We start from the raw sequence: 23,790 nt of genomic DNA, 5'->3' as shown, positions 1-23,790 counted from the left end.
GTCACTGCATTCTTTCTCCTTCCCTTCTGGATGACACAAATATTCAATCTTTAGTTATTGACCCACAGATTCTTAAGGCTCTGTACATTTTTATTTCAATGTTTTTCTCTCTGTTGTTCAGATTGGATAATGTCTATTCACCTAACTTCAAGTGTAGCAGTTTTTTCCTCTTACATGGCCTCTCTGTGGTTGAGCCCACCAAATAAGCTTCAGTTATTTCGTTTCCCAGTTCTAATTTGTTGTCATTTTGCTCTTTGTATCTTCTTTCATTTGCCGAGATTTTAATTTTTCCATTCATTTTAAGAGAGTTTGCAGTTGCTTTCTGGACCATTTGTATAATAGCTTCTCTAAAGGCTTCAATAAATAATTCCAGTATTTTGGCCATTGTGACATTAGCATCTGTTGATTGTCTTTTTCCGTGTAAGTTGAGATTTTTCTGGTTCTTTGTACGCTGAGAAATTTTGTATTATGCCCTAGCCATTTTGAATATTTTGAAACTCTGGGACTTGTTTATATCCTATGAAAAGTGTTGTAGGGTCAGGCCGCAAGTTCCAATATACGTGCTGTTGGCTGTGTATCCAATGTTAGTTCAGTTGTCAGAGCCTTTGCAGTATCAGATCTGTCTCATGTTTGTGCCCCCCCCAGCAGACAGTTTGCTTTGTTGCCTGTGGTTTTATCTGTTAGTTCAGTTCTCAAAATCTTTGCTGAGTCAGACCAGATTCATATATGTATGGCTCAGATGGTAAGCCCTGGAGTTCATAAACACCTTTATCATGTTGATTTCTCTGGTTTTCCTCTCTCTGCAAAATCCCTGCTACTTTTGGCTCTCTGGGGCTCCTCTTTCTGGCTCTCCAACCAGAAAGGTGAGGCATTAGTTACCTTGTTCTACTGTGCACTTCTCCAATGTGCTCATACCTAGGGCCAAGTGGCAGGAAGACAGAGAATAAAAGCAATGGGGGTTGGCTCCATACTCTTGGAACCACAGCTCCACTGAATGGAGAGGAAGGTGCCCTTCCCTCAGAGTTTTGGATCCTACAGACTCACATTGCTGCAGGCTGCTACTGCCAACACAGCATCGCTTGATGTCCGGGGCATGGAAGAACAGATAAAAGAGAGAGAGAGAATAAAAGCATAGATTTCTACACGTTAGAGTATTAGAATTTCCCTTTCCCTCTCCTTGAGCAAGATCTAGAGGCTTTCTCCTGGAGTTCTCTCTGCACCCTGTATCTCTCTGTACCTTCTGGTACATTGGGTTTAAGCCAAGGAATACTGGGGGAAATATAAATTGTAACTTCAACTCAATATTGGTTTGGTGGTATTTTGAACTCGGTCTTCTTCTCAATCTGCCTAGTGCTATTTACTTTTGAGAGTCCTCAAATAGCTGCTTTATGCATTCTCTCCAGGGAGTGGACAGAGTGAAGTATGTTTACTTCATTTTACTTGATCAGAAATCCCTCAATTCTATTTTAATGCATTTGTCAGTCATGCACATGTATTAAACCACTCTATCATTGTTTGCTTTTAAAAGAATGGTTCCTTAATGATTAATTTGGACTTTAAAATATGGACCATATGCCATGCCCTCTCCTGGACTCTAGGGATGTAAAGATGAAAAACAACCTCTGTCCTGAAGATGCTCACAGCACCTAGTTCCCCTTCCCTAATTCCTCCTGAGGAACCACCCTCTCCCACCACAAGCATTCTGTCTGAGATAGAAAATTAGATGCTCTGCCCCTCCTCTACTAAAGGACAATGCACACGAAGCAAATTGAAACTATTGCACCCCTGTTTCTCTGAATCTTGAGGCTAGTGATACAAGAATGGAACATAGTCACTCATTTTTCCCTTGGAAGTGCCTGGATGCCTAGGATTGTCCAGGTCCTAGCCCTAGCTTTCTGTGCTTGCATCTGTTCTGGTGCTACCTGATATGCCCTCAATGAATTCCCTATTTCATTTTACTTTGTAAGAGTTGGCTTCTGTTGTTTGCCACCAAAACTCCTAACAGATACCCAGTCCAAAAAAAGAAGACAAATTCATACACAAATCTCTGCATTCGAGTGTCAGATCCGTGCAACAACAGGAGCTGGTACCAAAAGTTCTAAAAATACAGAGGTCATACTGATTTACTGGAAGAAACTTGTGAAAGACTGTGCAGAAAAGATGTCCTTTAATTGAAAGCAACATCACTGTTTCAAGAAGGCCGGCTTATTTCTTGTGTGTTTCTTGAGTGGCTGGTTATAGCCCTCTTTGACGAGTCATGCACTCATGTAGAGAAAATGTTTGGGAAAATTAAAAGACACTTGAATTTAGTGGGTCGTTAGTTGAAAATGGAGATTAAGTCTCCAGTGGTTGAAGTTCTGCTCACTGCTGGTAAAAAGCAACTTCATGGTTTGGAAAAAAAAAAGGAAGACTTACACAAAATGCTCATACAGCATCTTAGACATCAAATAACTCTTAAAAAACAGCATTTTGATGAGTTAAGTGTAAATGAATCAGAAACATACGGATTAAATTTCCCTTGAAATACACAGGGGCTTAAAAATTAAGGGAAAAAAGTGCCTGGCAAAACATGTTTTGAATTTTGCCAAGTCCTAAAGGTTTAAGAAGCAATTCAAGATGTTTTACCAGGCCACTCAAAACATCGCTGGGTTCTCCCATCCCTTCAAGAGCAGATCTAGATATTTTATTCCTTCTGGCCCTCTGTCTGCCAGTCCTTGGCGTGTGGAGCAAGGGTAGAGAGTTGTAGCACATGCTCACTGCAGGCTGCCTTTGTTTTCTACTGCTTGTATCTTTGAGTGGGCCCACATATGTGTCCCTTTCACACCCTCACTATTCTCTTCTCCATACCATCTCTTCTGAAATCAGGGATAATCATTTGGTCCGTAAAGGTATTTTAGCACAGCTCCATGGAAGGGTATCCCTTCCATGTTCACTAACATTGTTAGTCTATCAAAAACTTCCATGAAAAAATGAGTGAAGCCTGCTGATGCTAAGTAAGCAATTTGAGTTATATTTCATCCAGAAATTTAATAATGAGATCTGGGGAGAAATTAGAAATATTCAGCATAAACTGCATATTTAAGAAATTAAAACAAATTACGATGCACTCAAAGGTATACTTTTCTTTTGTAGTCTTCTAATTTGTTCACCTTTGTATTATACAAATTTTCAAATATACACAAAAATTGAAAGAATGCTATAATGAGTCCCTTGTGTCCATCACAGCTTCAACAACTGTCACCATTCTACCATAAAGAAAGATTTTTAAATCTTGAAATTTGCAATATGATTTTTTAAATTGAGTCAGTGAACAATACACAAGTAAGACTGGCGTCCCTTGTGTACAGGGAATGAATCAGTCACTGGGACTTACATAAATATAAGATAATGCCCGTACCTTCAATACTTATATTCTAGGTAAGGAGGATACAGAAAAGATAAGTTTTCGGAAAGGAAGGAGTCTCTTAAGTGTGTGGCACAGATCATAGGTGTAAAAAGCAACACGAAAGAGAGTGAATTTAATTACTGAACCCACATTTACTGAACCCAAGCACTGAGCTGACAACAGAAGGAAAAAAAGGACAAAAATTCCTACTCTTCAGAAAATATGTAATAGGGAAGACAGACAGGTAACTTGTTTTGTTAGTATTAGTGCTTGAACAGAGACATTCTGACAAAGACATTTCAAAGATTGATTTAGTTACCCCAAACTCCTCCTACTGGGACTGTGTTACGCATTTTGGTTAACCATTTCCACTCTTGCACAGAATTTAGCTCCTACCTCACCACCATGAAATGTTCCCGAAGGGCCTGAGAGAGTTGTTGGGAGCACTTAGATTTGGTGAGAGAGGGTCATCTTTAAGATTTCATTTCCATCATGGGAGCAGGTAGCCAGGTGGCCACCCTTGAAAGAAGAAGGGCCAAGTTCACCTTGACTGTCTCAAGAGCTTGTCTCTCTTTGTTGAAGGCAAAGTTAAGTGAGCCTAAACTGCCTTCTGGGAGAGGATGCTTTGGGAAGTGGTGGGGTTGAGAGCTCAAGGCCTCACAATTTGGTCTGTATGACGCCAAATAGCCAGTGTGACTACTAGAATTTTACCTCCTACCTAATTGGGGTCCGTGGGCCAAAGCAACTAGTAATCTGGATATTTGGAGAATATGCAGACACTTTGATTAAAAACCATTCTCTGTGCAAAGGGACACCTGAACTGTATCATTAATGGCTGAATTGTGCCCCCCTTAAAATTCAGATGTCAGAGTCCTAACCCCTGGTACCTCAGATCCAGAGCATGACTGTATTTGGAGATAGGATCTTTAAAGGTAATTAAGTTAAAATGAGGTCATTAAGGTAGGCCCTAATCCACTAAGACTATCCTTATAAGAAGAGGAAATTTGGACACATACAGGTACAGAGGGAAGACTGTGTGAAGAAATAAGTAACCAACCCTGCCAACACCTTGATCTTGGACTTCTAGGACCTAGAGCTGTGAGGAAATAAAACGTCTGTTGTTTAAACCACCCATGCTGTGGTAGTTTGTTATGGAAGCCCTAGCAAACCAATACATACATGATTTTTCATATTTCTATTGAAAATGTGGGGATAACATATGAATAAGGGTATTGAGGAAATGTGTGACTTACCCGAATGAGGAATGTCTGTGAGTTCCAGCTTATTATATACAGACTGAAAGGAGTGATCAGAGATGACAAGTTGTGGTCCTAGATTAACAGTTTTATCTGGTTTCATCTACTCTGATAACATTCTGGCCAAATAAACAGATACAGTCAAATCCAATTAAGTATATTCAATATTTGGATTTGAATATTTGGATTAAAAAAATTAATGTATAAAAAACCTATCAGCCTATGAAGCACTGTTGACATAAAAAATACCTTTTTGACAAACATGTCTGGCCTGCCAAAGCACTGTAGTATATTTTAAAACATGAGCCTAAAGCTGTCTTATATACAGTGAATTAGTCCTGAGAAAGTTTTCATTACAGTCCTTTGCTGGAAAACAAAATTTTATTTTAACTTATGTAATGTGTGTGTGTGTGTATTCACTCCGACTCCTTTGTCAAAAAGATAGGAAAATTTTGTTCTTAGAAAACTAATGACAAGAAGCATACAATTGCAGTGTGTGTGTGATGAGGGGCAGGGTGGTGTAAGTAGCGACCATGTATGAAAGCATTACAAATCTTTTTACTGTAGGTTAAAAATAAAACGTCATTTGGATAATTTCAGCCTTAGAGTGGAGTATGCGGATGGCAAAAATCACTTGAGATGAAGTTGCAAGGTCTTAAAAAAAGTGTACTTACATTTCCAAAAACTACTTGTTCTGTGATTACCCAGCTCATATGATGATCTCTGACTTTATGTCTATGAAAATGTATAAAGATATTTCAAAGGAAACATAATATACAGCTTCATCGTATGTTGTAACCCTAGCTCGGAGTCAATGCAGAGCTTTCTCAATTGCACAAAAGAAATATTAAATGAAAACGTGCTTTGTAAATTGTTAAGTGCAGTATAAATATTTAATTATTGGTATTTTGAATATTTTAAATAATGCTGTGCTTTGGATATCCTAGAGGCTATTCCAAGGCTCTAGGTCCCACAAGGAGGAGGGAGTTGCAAGTTCCCATTAGTATTTTAACAAGAGAACAATTGGAGTGCTTCCCTGAGGCCTCAGAATTGAGATTTGCTTTGGTGTCCTTTTACTGCTCCTCCAAATCAAGAAACCACCCCCTCTAAAAAAGATCCAGAACCTTGGAGAAAAAAAGAAGCAGACTCACAGATCTAGAGAACAGACTCGTGGTTACCAGTGGAGAGAGGGAAGGGGGGAGGGGCAATACAGGGGTAGGGGATTAAGAGGTACAAATTCTTCGGTATAAAATAAGCTACAAGGATATAGTGTACAACACAGGGAATATAGCCAATATTTTATAATAACTATAAATGGAGAATAACCTTTAAAAATTGTGAATCCCTATATTGTACACCTGTAACATATAATATTGTACATTAACCACACTTCAATTTAAAAAAAAAAATCCAAGTTCAGGGAAAGCGGCATCTTCTGCTTCCCACTGTCAATTTTGTGTTAGTAGAAGTGGGTCTTGAAATTCAAATCAGGACTCATCTCAGAACTGTCTAGTCCAGTCCTGTCCCAGCTGCAGGAAGAGTTGCAGGTCGCCCCCAGCTGGGGGTTGGCTGCTCAGCCAACCTCTGGAGTAGGATTCGGTGGGGTTCTTGTGATGACTCTGTGAGCCTCAAACTTTGTTCCACGCCTCAAATTTTGTTCCACGCCTCATATTTCTGGGTAGCTCTGTGGATAGAAGGTGGCATCTAGAATGAAGAGAGTCTTCTAGCCCCATTAAATCTATTGCATGAATAAAGGTATTTGTCTTCACTCTCCACTCTCTAAAGATCAACAGGTATAAATTTGCTGATTTCTCTGGGATCCCGGGGATATCCTCTTCCCTTCCCCGAGAAAGAAGCTAAGACCAAAGAAGCCTAGACTGTCATATGAAGATGCTTTCTGAAGAGATCAGGCTCCTCTTGTCTTTCCAGCTCTCTGTTCGGTGTGAGCCGGAGGGAGGAGAGAAGTAAGCCCAGAAGTAGAGCCAATAGCAAAATCTTCAGGTTGAATAGAATCATAGGAAAATGAAACTATTCTCCATTATATAGCTCTAGTACTGTAAATCGGCTAAAATTAGAAAAGCAAGATTATTGATCCATGGGTGAAGATTTTGAATTGAACTTTGGAGATGGATTTAAAAATTTTTTAAAAAAAGAAGTGGAATAGAGCCAAGAATAATTTGACAGCTTTAACCCTGCTGGTAATCAACCCCCTAGAGTCATTAAGAAAGACAGGAGTGGGAGGTAAAACATCTGGAGAAATGTGAGCAGATAACGAATTGGGTGGGTTTTCTAAAAGCTAAATGCTATCTGTAGGAAGTGAAGTTATAAAAAATTTTGAGGCAATAACCCTGAGGTCATACAAGGGTGAAGAGGGAAACCTGATTCCTGGGCAGTTCTTCCAGGGAGGTTGGCTAGTGGAGAGGCACTAATTCTCACCAGCATAGCTGTGCAGTGGCCAAATGTGGGCCGCCAAAAGCCGAAGACCCCATATAGCCAGAAAGAGGCTTGTTACGTGCTGGGTCACCCTGCACCCCGGCCCCTCCTGTCCAGCCAGGACACCCCCAGCCTGGGCCCTTCAGATCTCAGCTGTCAGGGAGAGAGTGATGCTGTCACGAAGAGAGCACAGACGTTCCAGCCTCGGGGGCTTTGATTCTGAAGATGCTGCTCTTACTTACTAATTATGGGACCTAAAGAAAGGTATTTTGCTGTACGAGCTTCGCTTCCCTCATTTGATGAGATTGAATAATTATGCCCACTTTGCATATTTTGGTGAAGATTAAATACACATCTGACACAATATCTTGCCTGCAGCAGATGAGGAGTCCCGTGTTTGTTCTCAGATCCCCAGTTCACTCTTCTTTCCGTAATCACTGATCCAACACTACGTACCCTGTGCAAGGCACTGGGGTACAAAGATGAAAAAGATACAATGCCTGTCCTAAATGAGGTCCTAATTTTGGGCAAGATAGACATAAACTGGTAACTGTAATGTAATATGGTAAATAGAAGTGATAGAAATTGGCACAGGATACTCAGGGGCAGAGATAAGGAGTATGTAACTCAGATGTGGGTGGGGGAGATCTGGAAGCCTTCCTGGAAGAGGTGGAAACTGTGGCTGGTTCTGTGGAATTAGTAGGAGTTAAAGAGGAGACAGGCTGAGTGTCTCAAGGGGACGAGCAAGGGTCAGGGGTCAAGGAGAAGCATGGCTCACGTGGGGACCTCCCACATCGTGATGCGCTGGCATCTAAAATGTAAAGCAGAGAGTGGTGAAAGGAAGGGGTGTGAGGGCAGGCAGAGCCAGATCACAGAGTACTTGGCATTGCATGAAGCATGGGTGTCACCCCTACCCCGGGCGCCCTGGTCCCTGCTCTTTGCATTGACCTTGCTGCATTCCGATTTAGATAAATCAACTGCCATGGATTATAGTATATGAGAGAATCAAAAGGTCAAAGAGAGTGGCTAGGCAAAAAAACCTGGATTGTATATGCTGGGGTGACCTCGAATGACTTCCGCGGTTAATCCCCAGCACGTCTTTCTAGCTTGTGATGATGTGCAACTAGGTGAACTTGCAAATAATTTTTCATGAAAAAAGGCCAGGATGCAGGACAGCACAAGCCCAGGCAGTCAGACCTTAGATATAGGCAGTATTTTAATGCGGAGCCTATAACGGGCTTGGTGAGGCCAACGTGTCATGATGACATGACGCCCTGTTGCCAGATCAAACAATGCTCCGCGCCCCCCCCCCCCCCCCCCCCGCACCGTGAGTTACTGGAGGAACCCCCGGAGGATTAGCATCTCTCCTCAGCCTCCACCACACCTCCTCCAGGGAAAGAACGCTTTCAAACAGCCTCTGATCACTTCTCTGTAGGACGAACCGGATCACTGAAGCCCTTTCGTAAGCTCTCAACCTCCAGGCCCATAGAACCACCGAGCCACACAGTTCAACCTTGTTCTTTGTGGTGTTTCCAGAGCGCTCTATGGATTCTGGGCCGTAGTCTTGAGGGATGGCCCTGTAAGTCCTGCCACAGTTCATGAGACAAGTTCTTCACTGAGCCCTTTCTCTTGCTTTTCATCTGATGAATATTCCATGATTGAAAATAAGAGAATATGTGGAATCATCTTGTAAGGACATTTTCTTATCTAATTTCAGGAATCAGTCAAAGTCAAAGGATCTTCTCACTCAGATCCTCATGGGGCCAGGCAGGAAATTTAAATGCATGTATTAGGCAGATAGATGATAAGGAATAGTGGGACATTTGGTTGATGAAAGAATATATGCTCCACCAAAAACATTCGCCTTTTTAACAGAAGCATCCAAATAGCCAAGGTAATTTTAAAAACAATAATAATAATTAATATAATAATAAATATAGAGAACTCACCATGCAGAAATCAAGGTTTTTAGAAAGCTAATAATGTAGGAATAGATAAACAGACCAATAGAAAGAAGAAAAAGCCAGGAAGTAAACCTCCTTATACACAGAAAATTGTTTTTTGAGAGCACCACCATTACAAATCACTGTGGGAACAATAAAAGATTCTGCAAATGATACTGGGAAAATTAGCAATCCATATGGAAAAAAGTAAATTAGATCCCTACCTCAGATCATATACAAGAATGAATTCCAGTGGTTGATAGACTCAGTTAAGAATGGCAGTGCTTTAAATTTTTAGGGAAAACAATGCAGAATAATTTATTTGTTATTTCTGGTTGGTAAATATTTCTTACACAAGAAACAAAACACAAACGCTAGCAGAAATATTGATAAATTTAACTAAAAATTTAGAAAACAACTATATTAGAAAAGGCACCATGAACAAAGTTAAAATACATGACACAAACAGAAGAAGTCATTTATGGTTGTCCAGATTATTTAAAGAAAAAGAAAACTGACAAAGGAGATGAGCAAGCATTTTATAGAAGAGGAAACCCAAATGTCTCCAAACATATGAAATGATGCTTAACATCACTAATACCACATACCTGCAATGTTAAACAGTAGTGATATATCAATTTTCACCCATCTGATTGACAAACATCTAAAAGTCTGGTGTTACCAAGTGTGGATAAAGGCAAAGAAACTCACAGACGTTGCTAGTGGAAGTCTGAGTTGCTTTCACCTCTTCAGATGGCCACTTGGCATTATCTGGTAAAGTTACAGATGAGTAAATCATACCATTCAGCAATTCCCCCTCCGGAATTCTGGCACACATGCAAAAAGGGCACATCCAAGGACAATCTTACACAACATATATAACAGAAAAAATCAAAACTAATAAATACTCACCCATGGAGGCATGAGAAAAATAAATCATGTATTTAAAAAGCTGATCTATATAACATTTAAAATGAAAAATTAAATCTACATGTATCAACTTGAATCAATCTTGAAAATAGGTTACATGAGCAAAAAGTTGTGATAGGTGACTCACAGTATACCGTTTGTATAAAGTTTTTTAAAAAATCACATAGTGTTATATATTATGCATATATTATGATTGTGGAATAAAATTGTAAGACCATAAAAAAGATGGGTACAGACCAATTTCAGGATGGTAGCTTTCTCTGAGGTAGGAAGGAAAATGGGTTGGGTGGGGATGGAAGTATTTCAAAGGATTTTATTAGTTTTTAATAAAAATTTTAAAGCAAAAGGAAAGAAAATACATTTGGGGTAGTGGCCAGAGAGTACATCTTAGAACATATTCATAAGAAAAGAAAGTCATATCTAGCAGATTTTCCAGCTTAAATGTGCCTTAGGGTGAAGTCAATGTCTTAACCATCTCAGCCTTTAGTGTACAAGTATAAAAATCATGATCTTTGTATCAATTTCTTATTTATTTCCCCCATTCTTTCTACTGTGTCTTTGACTTTTTTGTCCTCAAATTTCACTCTTAAGAGTTCTTGGAGAGTAACTTTGTCATCTAGCCTTGCAGGAGAGAAACCTTTTGCCCTGAAATGTAAGTTTTAGGGCCACCTTCAATTCACCAGCCTCTATGCCGAGTACCTAGAAGAGAACTAGTTAATTTGAGATTCATAGTAACCCCATTAGACAGATATTTTTTAACTCCATTTTACGCACAAGAAAACTGAAGCTCAAAGAGGTTAAACAACATATTCAAAGTTCAATGGCTCATCAGAGTCAGGAACAGCCAGGATTTGAACCCAGGTCTGTCTCTTCCTTGCATTCTGTAATCTTGCCTGGCAGCTGTGTCTTACCAATGGATTTATAAACTGTGCCGTAGACTAGCTGGGGGTTGGGGGCAGGTACTTACTACTTAAAGTATTTGCAGGGCACTTCGTGTTTGCAGTGTGTTTTACAGTTGTTTTTATTACTTATCCTTATTTTATAACTGGTCTCAGTTTACAGCATGCTTTTTGCAACAAACAGTTGTAAAGAAAAACAAACCAGCATGAAAACCATTTCTGCCTTGCTGGATAGAGGCACAGGGATAATCACGTGAGTGTCAGCCGTACTTGAAGACAGTTGTCAGGCATAGTTCTATTCTTTGCAAACCCACTGATGGCTGGCACTGCTAGTCCCAGTTGATAGGTCCTTAACACCCTTTTGAAATGGAGAGAGAAACCACAATACCATCTTCAGTGTCAGCAAACTTGTTCACTTTGTACCAAGTGTTAGGGCAGACGAAATGACAGATGACTTGCAGTCGTTTTAACAAGGGACTTGTTTTCATTATAAAATGTTTTAACGATGACTCTGGTCTTGCCTAGCATGATGGGGTGCCGAGGAGGGGGCCCACATAATATCATTACTCAAAAGCCTGAGGTTCTTTTTTTTCTTTCTTTCTTTAAGAGCATTCCAGATCTAGGTCTTTCTTCACAGAAGTAAAGATGAAGAAAGACCTGGCATCACCTTGAGGATATCATTAAGTGTGAGCCAAGGAAAAACACTAGAACACAGCCTTGTCCTTCTCGGTCCTTCTCTGAATTGTCAAGCCTTGGCGGATGCCAGAGCCTTGCCCGCAGTCACACTTGGATTCTCTTTGGGAGAAGGTTCTTGCTTTTTCCTCAGGGTACAAAGATGAGTGTGGAGAGTGAAGGGTTGCTCAGTTTCCTGCGATTTTGTGACCAATTTCCTCACCTCCTACATCATCATCTTCACCCACATCCTTATCATTTCTCACCATGTCTATAGTTTGAGCAATTAATTTGCCGTTTCCTGAGCTAAACCTGAAGTAGTATTCTCATTTCACAGGTAAAACTGATTTCCCAAGTTTATCATCACACACACACCACACGCACAGATGCGTATGTGCACACACACAAGATTTTGGGTAGTGCATCTTAAGGATATTTTCCTCCCGAGGATGCTGATTTTATCAAAAAGTATTAACAGAAGATTTTAAATATCAAATTAAAAAAAACATACAGAAAAATATGTAAGTGAACTTCCTGGTTTTCCGGCTTCTAGAAGCTGCTGCATACCTTGGCTTATGGCCCTCAGCCAGCAATCACATCACTGACCTCTGCTTCTGTCATCACATTTCCTTCTGTGAAAGACTCTCCTGCCTCCCTCTTTCCCTTACAAGAACCCCTGTGACTACGTTGGGCCCACCTAGGTAATCCAGGAAAATCTCATCGAAGAGCCTTAACTTAATCACAGCTGCAAAATCTCTTTTGCCAGATAAGGTAACATATTGTCAGGTTGCAGGGATTAAGATGTGAGCATCTTGGGGAAGGGGGGATAGCAGTGTTCTGCCAACCACACCTGGTTTTCACATATCAAGAAAACTCTCTGGAGACCACTCAGTGGAACTTAGAAAGAGAGAGAGAGAGGTGCTACCTTAATTATTAGAGCATCATGTAATAAATCAGAGTGTTTTAGTGTTGGGAGAAACTTTGCAGTCCATCCCTGCTTGTAGAGGCAAGGAGCTGGATCTAGAAGAGGAACCGCACTGGGTGTCATGTCGTGGCAGCATGGCACCAGGACCCCAGACTTCCAGCTTTTGTCCAGCTCTCTGTCCAGCCCACCAGGAAGATTTACATGGGTTCTTAGAGTTCAATGAGGCACTGCTTCTCTGTAGCAAGGAAACAGCCAAGAGATCTGTTAAGAAATCTTTGCAGAGAACTCCAGATCTTCAATTTATTGTCCTGAGATGGAAAAACTATCCATAAAGTCTCTGCCAGGAAATGAATTAATCACTTTTCTTATCAGAAAAGTTATCAAAGCACTCAGATTATCATCATACATTGCAGTTTTAAGTTTGATGGAAAGTAATTAACAGCTATCTCTGTTTAGAGCTCCCTCCTTCCCCTGGAATTTATTTACACCCCTGATGTTTGAAGATGCAGCCAGGTCTGTCCTGCTGGGAGAAGGAATACAGGTCCTGTTGGCCCACACTTAGTGAAGTTACTAGAAGCTCATGACCACTGTGTGTGTCACTGGCTTATGGTGTTTCTTTCCTTAGCATTTTCTTATATTTTCCCTGACATAAATGTAATCTTAGAGGCCACTTGTTGTTATACGTTTTCATGGTCAAATTTATTGGTCATAATAGCAGTCTTACTATGTAATCTTACAACGTGACTTGCGCTGGAACATTTCTCAATGGCCCATTACCTGAAAAAAAATTGAGGACCTGAAAAAGGGACATAATAGTCAATGCTGTGCAGGTTTCCTTGAAGAGTAAATTCAAGGCCAACAGGAATTGAGGGAGACGCTTAGACCACATGTAAGTGTACATCAGTACATATGGTTTTCTGTGCTAATGGGGAAGAGCCCTGGGGTCATTGACAAAATGATGAGGGCTTTATACTCTATGCTTTTCTTTCCTTACCCTAAAGTGAACACTTTCGTGGCACTGGGGAGCAGTCATTATAAATAATCTGGGGACCAAGATGATACCTTGAACGTTGTTTCTGTCTCCCTCCCAGTCAACCCCATGAGAAAAGCCCACTTCTTCAGTAGGAAGGAGTGTGTCCTCTCCTACTTCCCCTTCGCCCTCTGTGCCTCTGTGAGAGCAGTTCTCTTATTGTCTGACTTGTATTCATGCTACCTGGACAGGAGCTTCCTGGGAGCAGGGACTTTGCTTCACCACTTTTTGGGGGCCAACGATGGATTCATTAGGATTGATTGCAGATATATCAGTATGGGATGTTGACTTTTACTATATTTGGTATATATATTTTTTAATGTTCTCCTCTATTTCTGTTATTGAAATTAGTTAAAATGATCCTCGAGATCGGCTCCCCGTGGGCACTCACTAAATGCTCTTCACTCACTTCATTCTCTTTCATTGACATATGTATATAGATATTTTTTTTTTAACAATTAGAATAATAGACTAGAGTACTGAACATAGTGCTGGGAGCCTTAGCGTCTAGTTTTATTCTACCACTAAAGATCTTGGGTGGTCACTTTCCCCCTCCAGGCCCAGGTTTCCAACTTAGCAGATAAACTGAGTTTGTAGATAAGTCCATAAGAAGATTAATGGATGGTTAAGATTTTGGGGTCACAAACTCTTCTGAGAAACATTTATGGGCCCTCTCCCTAAAAATACGTAGAGTAAGTCCCCTACATATGAACCTTCAAGTTGCAAACTTTCAAAGATGCAAACGTGCATCTGGTTCCAGCAAGGAACCAGAACCTGTGCCATCAGCGTCAGCCATGAGTGAAATTGCAGCTCGCCGTCCGTCTCCTATTGCTGGCGATCCTTCAGCTCTACCATCTCCCACCTCCTCTCCCTCGTCCAGTCAGTAACGCTTCTTGCCTGCTCACTCAATGTCAGCCCCTATATGCCAGCCGTTGTACTGTAATACTGTACTTTTCAAGGTACTCTACTGTCAGATTAAAAATGTTTGCTTTATTTTTTGTATTTGTTTTTTATGTATTATTTGTGCGAAAAGTATTACAGTACAGTACTATATAACCGATTGTGTTAGTTGGGTACCTAGCCTAACTTTGTTGGACTTATGAACAAATTAGACTTACGAACGTGCTCTCAGAACAGAACTCGTTCATATGTAGGGGACTTACTGTACTGTAGTCTTTGGACTAGATGCTCTTGAAAATCTCTTTCAGTTGTAACAACTATTACCATGACAGATGCTAGGCCCTAGGTTAATTACTTTTTATGTTTTGTCTCATTTACCGTTCACAGTAAACCTAGGAATAATGTTCTCATGGTTTCCTTTATTACCTCTATTTTTGTAGAAAAGGAAACTGAGGCTCAGTGTCAGCCAGCTAGTTAGGGGTAGAGCCGGACCCAGAAACCTGCCTGCATAGAAGCTTCTTTGTGCAAGGCAATGCGGTAGCATTTTGGGGGTAACAAGGATAAACTTAAAATCCCCCAAATTGTACCAAGTTACATATTAAGTTACAAAAACAAAAAAGAGCACAGTATAAACACTCCCTTACCTATTTTAGTAATTTCAGCAAAAATTAGACTAGTGAATGACATTAGAACTTGGTTTGTTTTTATGACTCTTCAATCATTGAGCCAACATCTGACAACCAGATTACTCAAGACTTGCTGGATACTTCAAATAGCATTTTCAGGGATGTTTTCCCCAATGATAATACAGATTGATGGATTTTCATGGCATATACAAGGAACAAAAAGAGAATGGAATAAATGCAATAAAATTGTCATCCTTCCCAACATTTTTTCTGCCGAGATTCACTCTGGATTGCATTTATGCAATCACATATTTGAGAGCAATTTAAAATCAAAATAGCAAAACATTTCCTGGGTAATCCTGTCAAATGAGAGATGAACAGGGTCATGGAAGGAAGTTTCTTACCCCTCTAGTGAACCAAAATCTTTGTTTGACTTTTCATTCAACTTTATGTTTCTCTCTGAAAAGTTACTAAAACCTGTGATAACTAAAACATTTCCAGATTTCTGAATTCTTTTCTATTTGCATGTTTCCCTACCAGGGGTGGAAGGATCAAAAGCAGTGGCTTCTGATGGGAGGCTCCTTTTGGTGGAGAGTGGCCAGTAGACAGGGACAATCCCCTTCTATTCTTGCCGCTGCTGGTTGTCCCCAAGGACCTGTTTTGTTGTTGTTTGTCTCTCTCTCTTTTTTTAAAAAATTTTCTTTTATTTTTTTACTTAAGGTCTCAGTTTGGTTCACCCTAAAGGGTGGTGGTGACCTAAGAATTATGACAGCTGGGAGTATTCCTAGGAGACCTGACACTTGAAGCCAGGGCTTATGAAATCAGAGGCTTGGCCTCTTCAGCTTTGTGCCCTTTGTGTCTCCCTTTGCTCATTTGCTTCCTGACACCTCACTCCAAAAGTTCCCAGTTAATTACATGCAGAATCCTGAACCATCATCAAATTTGAAGTTAGGATGTGCAAAGGCTAGGATGTGATGAGAAACAGATGACCAGATGACTGTGCCATTAGCAACATCAGTTAAAATCTGCAAAATGGGTTTTTTAACCAAGGGCTTCCTATAACCCTGATTTCTCTATTTGAATTTGTTGGTGGGGAAATAGTTCTACTTGTATTTAGACAGTTAAGAGACTAAGCTAGGGAGGGAAATCACAGAAGCAAAAGATATAGATACTTAGAAAATATAAGGATACTTAGAACTAGAAGAGACCTTGGGCCATTTCTGTCACAAGATGCCTTTTATTTGTCCGTCATAAAGAAGCTTGGGGCCCTATCCCTGCAACCAGAACACCTTGTCATTTATCAGCGGTGTGGGGATGGAGCGTGAGAAAGAGAGAATGACTGATTCATTTTCCCCAATTCCAGTAGGACAGAGACCCAGGCAACAATAGAGGTAACTGTGCTAATAGAACCCTTAAAACAGAAAAAAGGGAGAAAGAAACAAGTAGGGCTGGATTTTAACGCCTCCCTCGGAACTGCCTACCTAGCAGATAAAGCCGGTAGCTGATAGGAGCCTTCAGTCACAGTGGGTGCCGCCTTTGCCACATTTCCAGCTATTTTTAGTCAATATCACTATAACAGAATGGTTTCATGTATTTTTTTTGCATATTGATATACTCTTTATTCCCGGTGTCTCAAATTTTCACAGAATTCCAAACCAGTAGTGGGTGCACTTTCAGTACATTCCTTAGTGGCATTCATTATATAAAAGAATGAGAAACTAATCATGAGACTTTCTAAAAGAAGGCAAAAATAAAACAAAAATATTTGACTTACGTGTCTTCATTTTCTTTTCTTTTTTTTATTAAGGTTTAGTTGCTTTACAATGTTGTGTTAGTTTCAGGTGTACAGCGAGGTGATTTCATGTATTTTCATGTACGTCAAAAAGCGCTAAAAAGCAAGTATATCTGTGTGTGTTGCTGAGGACGCAAAAGTGAGAAAGAAACCATTGCTGCCCTCAAAGTGTTCACAGTGCAGTGGGGTGAGTAGATATCTTAACAAAGATCACGGCCATATTGGAGGTTGTAAAGCATGCAATATGGGCACAGCTGCATAACCTCACCCAGCCTAGGGAAAGGAGAGGTAGAGACATAAGCACAGCTGAGTCGAATAGATCGCAAAAGATCATGTATCATTTAAAATGAGAGCAATATCTCCAGAACGTCTAGGAATTAACGTACCAAGATTTACTCAAGTCCTTATGGAGAAGTTTCCATAAGTCTATTAGCAGACCTAAAAGAAAACCCAGGTAAGTATTTATGAATAGGAGACCTTAACATTGGAAAGATTCAATTGAAAACCACCAAATTAATCCATAAATTCAACGACATTCCAAGCACAATTCTAGCAGGATATTGGGGATAGAGAGAGAGGGTTTGACAAGCTCATTTTAAAATTTTATGTGAAAGAACAAGGTCTGTGTTACCTCCCACTGGATATTAACATATACTGTAGTGTCAGAGCAATAAATAAAAGGTGTGACGTTGGCCTTGGTGCATACATATAGACCACTGGGTCTCTAATTAGGTTACCATATAGGCTGCACTTGGTAGAATGCCATCAGGAAACAGCTGTATTTCTCTCCCATCTCTGCCTTCAGACAAATACACTCTCTCGTAATCTCCCATCCTGGTCCCTTGATGATACCACAAACAGATCCCCCCTTGTTATTTTCAGCCATCATTCTGATATTAAGAAGTTATATTTATTATGGTGCATCTGTATTAAAATGTCTGTTTTTTAAATTTTTATTTTATATTGGAGTTAGTTGATTAACAATGATGTGTTAGTTACAGGTATACAGCAAAGTGATTCAGTTGTACTCATTCAAGTATCTATTCTTTTTCTAATTCTTTTCCCATTTAGTTTATTACAGAATATTGAGCTGAGTTCCCTGTGCTGTACAGTAGGTCCTTGTTGGTTATCTATTTTACATATAGCAGTGTGTACATGTCCATCCCAACCTCCCAATCTATCCCTCCCCCAACCCCAGCCTTTCACCCTGGTAACCATAAGTTCGTTCTCTAAGTCTGTGAGTGTTTCTGTTTTGTAAATAAGTTCATTTGTACCATTTTTTAGAGATGATCATACGAAGTGAAGTAAGTCATACAGAGAAAGACAAATATCATATGATATCACTAACATGCAGAATCTAAAAAAAATGTCTAAAATGTCTATTTCTTATCTAATTAGTGGTTCTTCCTTTTTCATCTAGTTCAGGTCTGACAGACTCGGGCATCTCACGGTGGGAGGGTCACTCGTATGCTGAGGTTCTGGTTTCCAGGGAGATGCAGTCAAGCCCAGTGGGGTGAGTGCATCATGGCTGCAAAGGGCTCTGGCCCGTTTTCAGTGCGTGCCATCTCTGGCCACTGTCAGATAGATCACTGGCCTCAAACCTGTGGATCCAGATTCAGGAAGCGTCTGTTTGGGGAGCTTATTTGAAAAATTCCAAAACTTGTGACACAACCCCAGAGATTCTAATTCGAATCTCACAAGTAGGGCCAGCCCAGGTACCTTCTGCCTCTCCACAGTACTTCAGTACTTTGGTCATTTATGAGAAAAACATATATATATACACAGGTATTTGCTGTTTAAAAATGCAAATGGTATTTACAAATATCTAGTTGTTATGTTAGTTACTTAGCCCTCCGAAAGCTATCTTTATATATTCTCAAGAACCTAAAATGAATATTAACATTAGAACTGCCATGGGCTAAGAATACAAATACAAAGGCCTGAGCCGCTTTCCTTGTGGATATCTGTAGTGTTTATGGTAAGTATAAACTGTGTTTCGAACCTTCTTGTTCTCCAGTCCCCCTCTGTTTTTCCAGGATGTTTCATGGGATTCTGGTCCTTTGTATTCAGGGGTCTTCCCTTTGGGTAATACTGGATCTCATGAAGCTTCCTAAGCTCTTCCTGAAAAGCCACTTTTTTTTTCCTCACCTTAAGCCTTTACCCAGTATTCTGCCACGCCAGAACACGTTCAGGCCTCTCAAGAGGTCCTGTTTCTCTAGCCTCCCTCTGCTTTTGATAACGATGCCCATTCTTCACCTGCTAGTCTATCAGGCCATCCTCTTTCTCCTCAACAGCCTGCCCCCACCCTGTCCCCTGCCAGACTGATGTGTGGGCTTCTCTGAGCATCCGGTACCTTCTCTTTCCGCAGCTCCCATGGCTGCATGTACACGATGATTGCTCCCAGAGGTAGTTCATGGGCCGACACAATTGTAGAGCAAGATACGATTCATTTCAAAACGATTTTGAAAGAGTTGCAGAGATGCCTACATATGCATATTGGTTAAGGATATAAAATAGATAATGAACAAGGGATAGGGCTCATGCAAAAAGTTTGACAGCTGAGGTCTGACTGTACTCTTTAAGGGGGCTGCCACAGTAGCTCGGTAGGGAGCAGCCTGGAACATTAATAAGAGGCTCCCTGGCCCAGGAGCGAGGGATCTGGATTATAATTCACTACCTCTAACCAGCTGAGTGAACTTGAATAAGTCATTGACCTCTGTGAGCCAGGAATACTCTCTACCATCCCCTTCCTCCCCTCAACTTCAGTGACTCTTCAGTGTTCTAAGTCCGCAGACCTTTTGTGGTGTCATGAATCAGTGGGGTTTTTTTTTGGTTTTGTTTTGTTTGTCTCTTTTTTGTCCGTGCTGCATGCATGCGTGCAGGATCTTAGTTCCCTGACCAGGAATCGAACCCACGCCCCATGAAGGGGAAGCGTGGATTCATATCATGGGTCAGTTTTAAAAATTGGGGGAACTGATACAAGAATGACAACTTTATCTTTTGTCAAGTAAGGACATTAAAAAATTATAATCTCTGACATTCATATCTTATGAAATAGAAGATATTTTAACATCCCCCGAAAATTAAGTAGGAAAACTTATTTTAAAATAAAAGGACATACGTAAGTATGTAGGTAAATACAGACAGAGCTCCTTATGTAGCGATTCTATTTTTTTTCTCAGTTGGCTGCGGTATAGGGGAAAATCTTTCCAGCTGGGGATGAATAGGTGACTAGAAGGTGACAGTGGTGCTGAGCATGTGAGGCAGATCCCAGGGCACAGAGTCAAGGGCCAGGAAAGGGTCAGAATCCTTGCTTGCTGACCCCAGTGGAAGATCCAAGTCCCTTTATCCTTGAGGCATTCATCAGGTGAGTTGGAAAAGTTTTCTAAACATCATGATGAAACCGGGAAACACTTTCCTACTCATTTTAAGCTTCTCTTATGAGTTTAATACATTTATTTACAAAACCTTTAGGTAACGCTTTATAGTAATTTCCTTGGCATTCTGAAATACGGCAGTCTACACTGATTCAGGAAGCAATGATGATTTGCATCAATTTAATTGTCTCTTTTGAGACTTGATATCCATGGCAAACATCTTGTTCTGCTTTGTTCTTGGTGGTTAGCGTTACTGTATACATCCCATATGGGAGTTAGAGAGATTGTGGGTGGGTGAATAAAGGAAAAAGCATTCAGACTAACCTCATGGGGCAGGAATAGTGAGGGAGTGAATCACAAGAGATTTGAAAGGTTTCCCTAGGTTTGGAGAAGAACCATATCTGGGGGGCAGGGCGGGGGCGACAGATCTTCACATTCTTTGATTCCCACAAAAATGTAAGGCTCTTGGCTTTCCCTTGAGAATTTTGATACAGTCGATGAAGATTAGAAAGTTGATTTTTTCATATACACAAAACACAGTCTTGATTTGGGGAGTTGAGTGGCTAACTTGATTTTGAACTTGTTTACTGCTGGAAAATAACGGCTTCCTGTTTTTGACAAGAGAGCAACATCAAAAAAGGTTTACAAATGAAAATTAAAAGGTTTCTTGGACTGCAAATACGCTAGCAGTATTTTGGAAATTGGTCCTAAGTGAATCTGAAAACAGAGTAACTGCCCCCTGAAAGGCACATGGGCTTTGGTAACTTATGTGAAAATTGTTTAATAAATGGCAATTTGGTCTAAATGCAGCCTTCTAATGAAAGGTAGGAATGTCCTCTTAATAGCCAGCTCTGTTCATTCTGTTTTCAGCTTTCAGGGGAGTACAAAGTGTGAGGATAGACTGTTTCTTCATGACAGTCTTAACAACCTAGGACCTCTCTAGGAAAGGTCTGACTTAGAAGATAAATGCTAGTTTTGGCTTGAATTTCAGTGTTTGATGCATCTTTGTATACACTCAGTTACAAATTTCGGGTCTGCAATGGGCTAGGTTCTGAGGCTACAGAGATGGACAAGATACAGTCCATCAGTCTGTCACCTCACGAAGTTCACGGTCTAACGTGGAGGTCAGCAAACTTTTTCTGTAACAGACCAGATAGTAAATAGTTTAGACTTGTGATCCATAAGCTCTCTGTTGCCATCACTCAGTACTGTGTTGTACCAAGAAAACAAGCATAGCATAACGTACAAGCAAACAGGCATGGCTTGTTCCAATAAAACTTTATTTACAGAAACAGGCAGCAGGGAAGATTTGGCCCATGAGCTGTAGTTTGCCAACTCCTGGACCAGTGATAGAGATAGCTTTTAGGAATAGGCAGTTGTAACACAGGGTAAGATGTTTTATAATTAAGCTGTTCTGGGAATCCAAAGGAAAGAGTCAGTTCATTCTGGGAGAAACATGGAAAGTGCTTTCAAAAGTAAATGACATTAAGCTTTTTTTTTTTTATTGGGGTATAATTGCTTTACAATGGTGTGTTAGTTTCTGCTTTATAGCAAAGTGAATCAGTTATACATATGTTCCCATATCTCTTCCCTCTTGCATCTCCCTCCCTCCCACCCTCCCTATCCCACCCCTCCAGGCGGTCACAAAGCACCGAGCTGATCTCCCTGTGCTATGCAACTGCTTCCCACTAGCTATCTATTTTACGTTTTGTAGTGTATATATGTCCGTGCCACTCTCTCACGTCGTCCCAGCTTACCCTTCCCCCTCCCCATAGCCTCAAGTCCATTCTCTAGTAGGTCTGTGTCTTTATTCCTGTCTAGGTTCTTCATGACATTTTTTTTTTCTTAAATTCCATATATATTTGTTAGCATACGGTATTTGTCTTTCTCTTTCGGACTTACTTTAATGATAAACAGGACTGGGCCAGTGAATAAATGACTGTTTACTTCCCTTCTTAGCAGAAAATGTTCTCAAGTTCTTTTCATAACAAAGGATTTTTATTATAAAATTTCATTGCAGAAGTATTTTCAGAAGAATTAGTTTTATTACTTGATCAAGTATCAATAAACTGGTAAACAGAAACCTGATAAGTAATATCCAAAGTAAGTTTAAAGGGCCATCTTCTTGTATGACCATATGATTGTAGATGAGAATTCTGAAATCTCAAATATTTGATTTGGGAAGGAAGAGAATTTAATATCTGATCTTTTAAATAAGGATTCAAATGGCCTTCTTTACATGATAAAATAGCCAAATTTTCCAGTTTGGCATGGGCATTTGTTACGCAGCAATAACAAATTACAACATACTTAAGAATTCAAAACAATGTGTGTTTATTATCTCAGAACGTACATGGGTCAGTAGTGTGGCCGAGGCTCAGCTGGGTCCATCGCTTAGGCCTCACGAGCATGCAACCAAGACATGGACTACATTGCATTCTCTTCTGGAAGCTCAACTGGGGCAGAATGCCCACTCAATCTCTAATTTCCTCGTGGTTGGAGGATTGAGGGCCCGGGCTTTTTGAGGGTTGTTGGCTAAAGGCTGCCCCAAACTCCCAGTAGCCACTGCAGTTCCTAGCAGCCTCTTGCACTCCGTTGTACCTGGGTTTCTCCAGCCCAGCCTCTCCCTTCGTCAAGCCCACAGGGAAGTCTCTGGCTCCAGTCTGTTCAGACAGATTCTTATGGAACAGAACTTAACCATGGCAGTGTTATCCCATCACCTTGGCTATATTTTATTGGATAGAAGGCAGTAGCAGGTCCCACCTCCACTCAAGAGGAAGGAATTAAACAAAATTAAACACCAGGAGGTGGGGACAATGGGGGGGCGCCTTAGGGTCTGTCTGCCACAGCGTGCCTCCTTTTCTGTGTGGGCTGTGTTTGGCTTTCCTGGTAAACAAGGACTTCCTTTATGAGCAAGTATAGCCAGTGACTGTGGAAGAGTCGAAAATCACAATCCACCCTGTGTGCCAGACACTAAAATATGGTATTTCCTTTTTATAAAAGAGGTTGTTGGGATGCCTAAAAGTTAAGTATTAATAAATTACGGAAGATACTGAGAGCTCTGATTTGAAGCAGGTCTGGGTAACTTCGAAGCCTCTTCTTTTAATCAGTATGGCAGGATGTGACCCTAACTGAGGATGGACTGAACCCCTCAGTGGACAAGCTCACATCACAGCGTTCTGAAACTACAGGTTTGCCTTGTGCTCGAGTGTTGTACACAAAAGCATCCTTACTCACAAAGGACCTAAGGAGAGGATGTGGAAAGGCAGTGAACGTTTGTAGTCATCGCTCAAAATGAATTTTCATCCCGTGTGTGTAAAGGATGAAGAGCGTCGTCCTTGTTAATTGAAGATAGTAGCTGATGACTGAACCTCTCCTCAAGGAAGGTTCACTTGGGAAGATCTGGGTGGATAATGAATGATATTGGTCGGGGTAAGACCAGGCAGAACTATGGTATCAAACTCCAAATGCTCCGTAGCTTACAGCCAAGGTCTTAATTCTTGTTCACACTCTGTGTTCCTTGAGGGCCCTCTCTTCATCCTTGTCATTCTCACTCCAGGCTGCTCCAAACTGGTGGAGCAGCTGTCTGGAGCACTACTTGCCACCATAGCAGAAGGAAAGA

This window comes from Pseudorca crassidens, chromosome 8 (genome assembly GCF_039906515.1).
Source record: "Pseudorca crassidens isolate mPseCra1 chromosome 8, mPseCra1.hap1, whole genome shotgun sequence".
Taxonomy (NCBI): Eukaryota; Metazoa; Chordata; class Mammalia; order Artiodactyla; family Delphinidae; genus Pseudorca; species Pseudorca crassidens.
Note: the sequence above shows the minus strand (reverse complement) of the source record.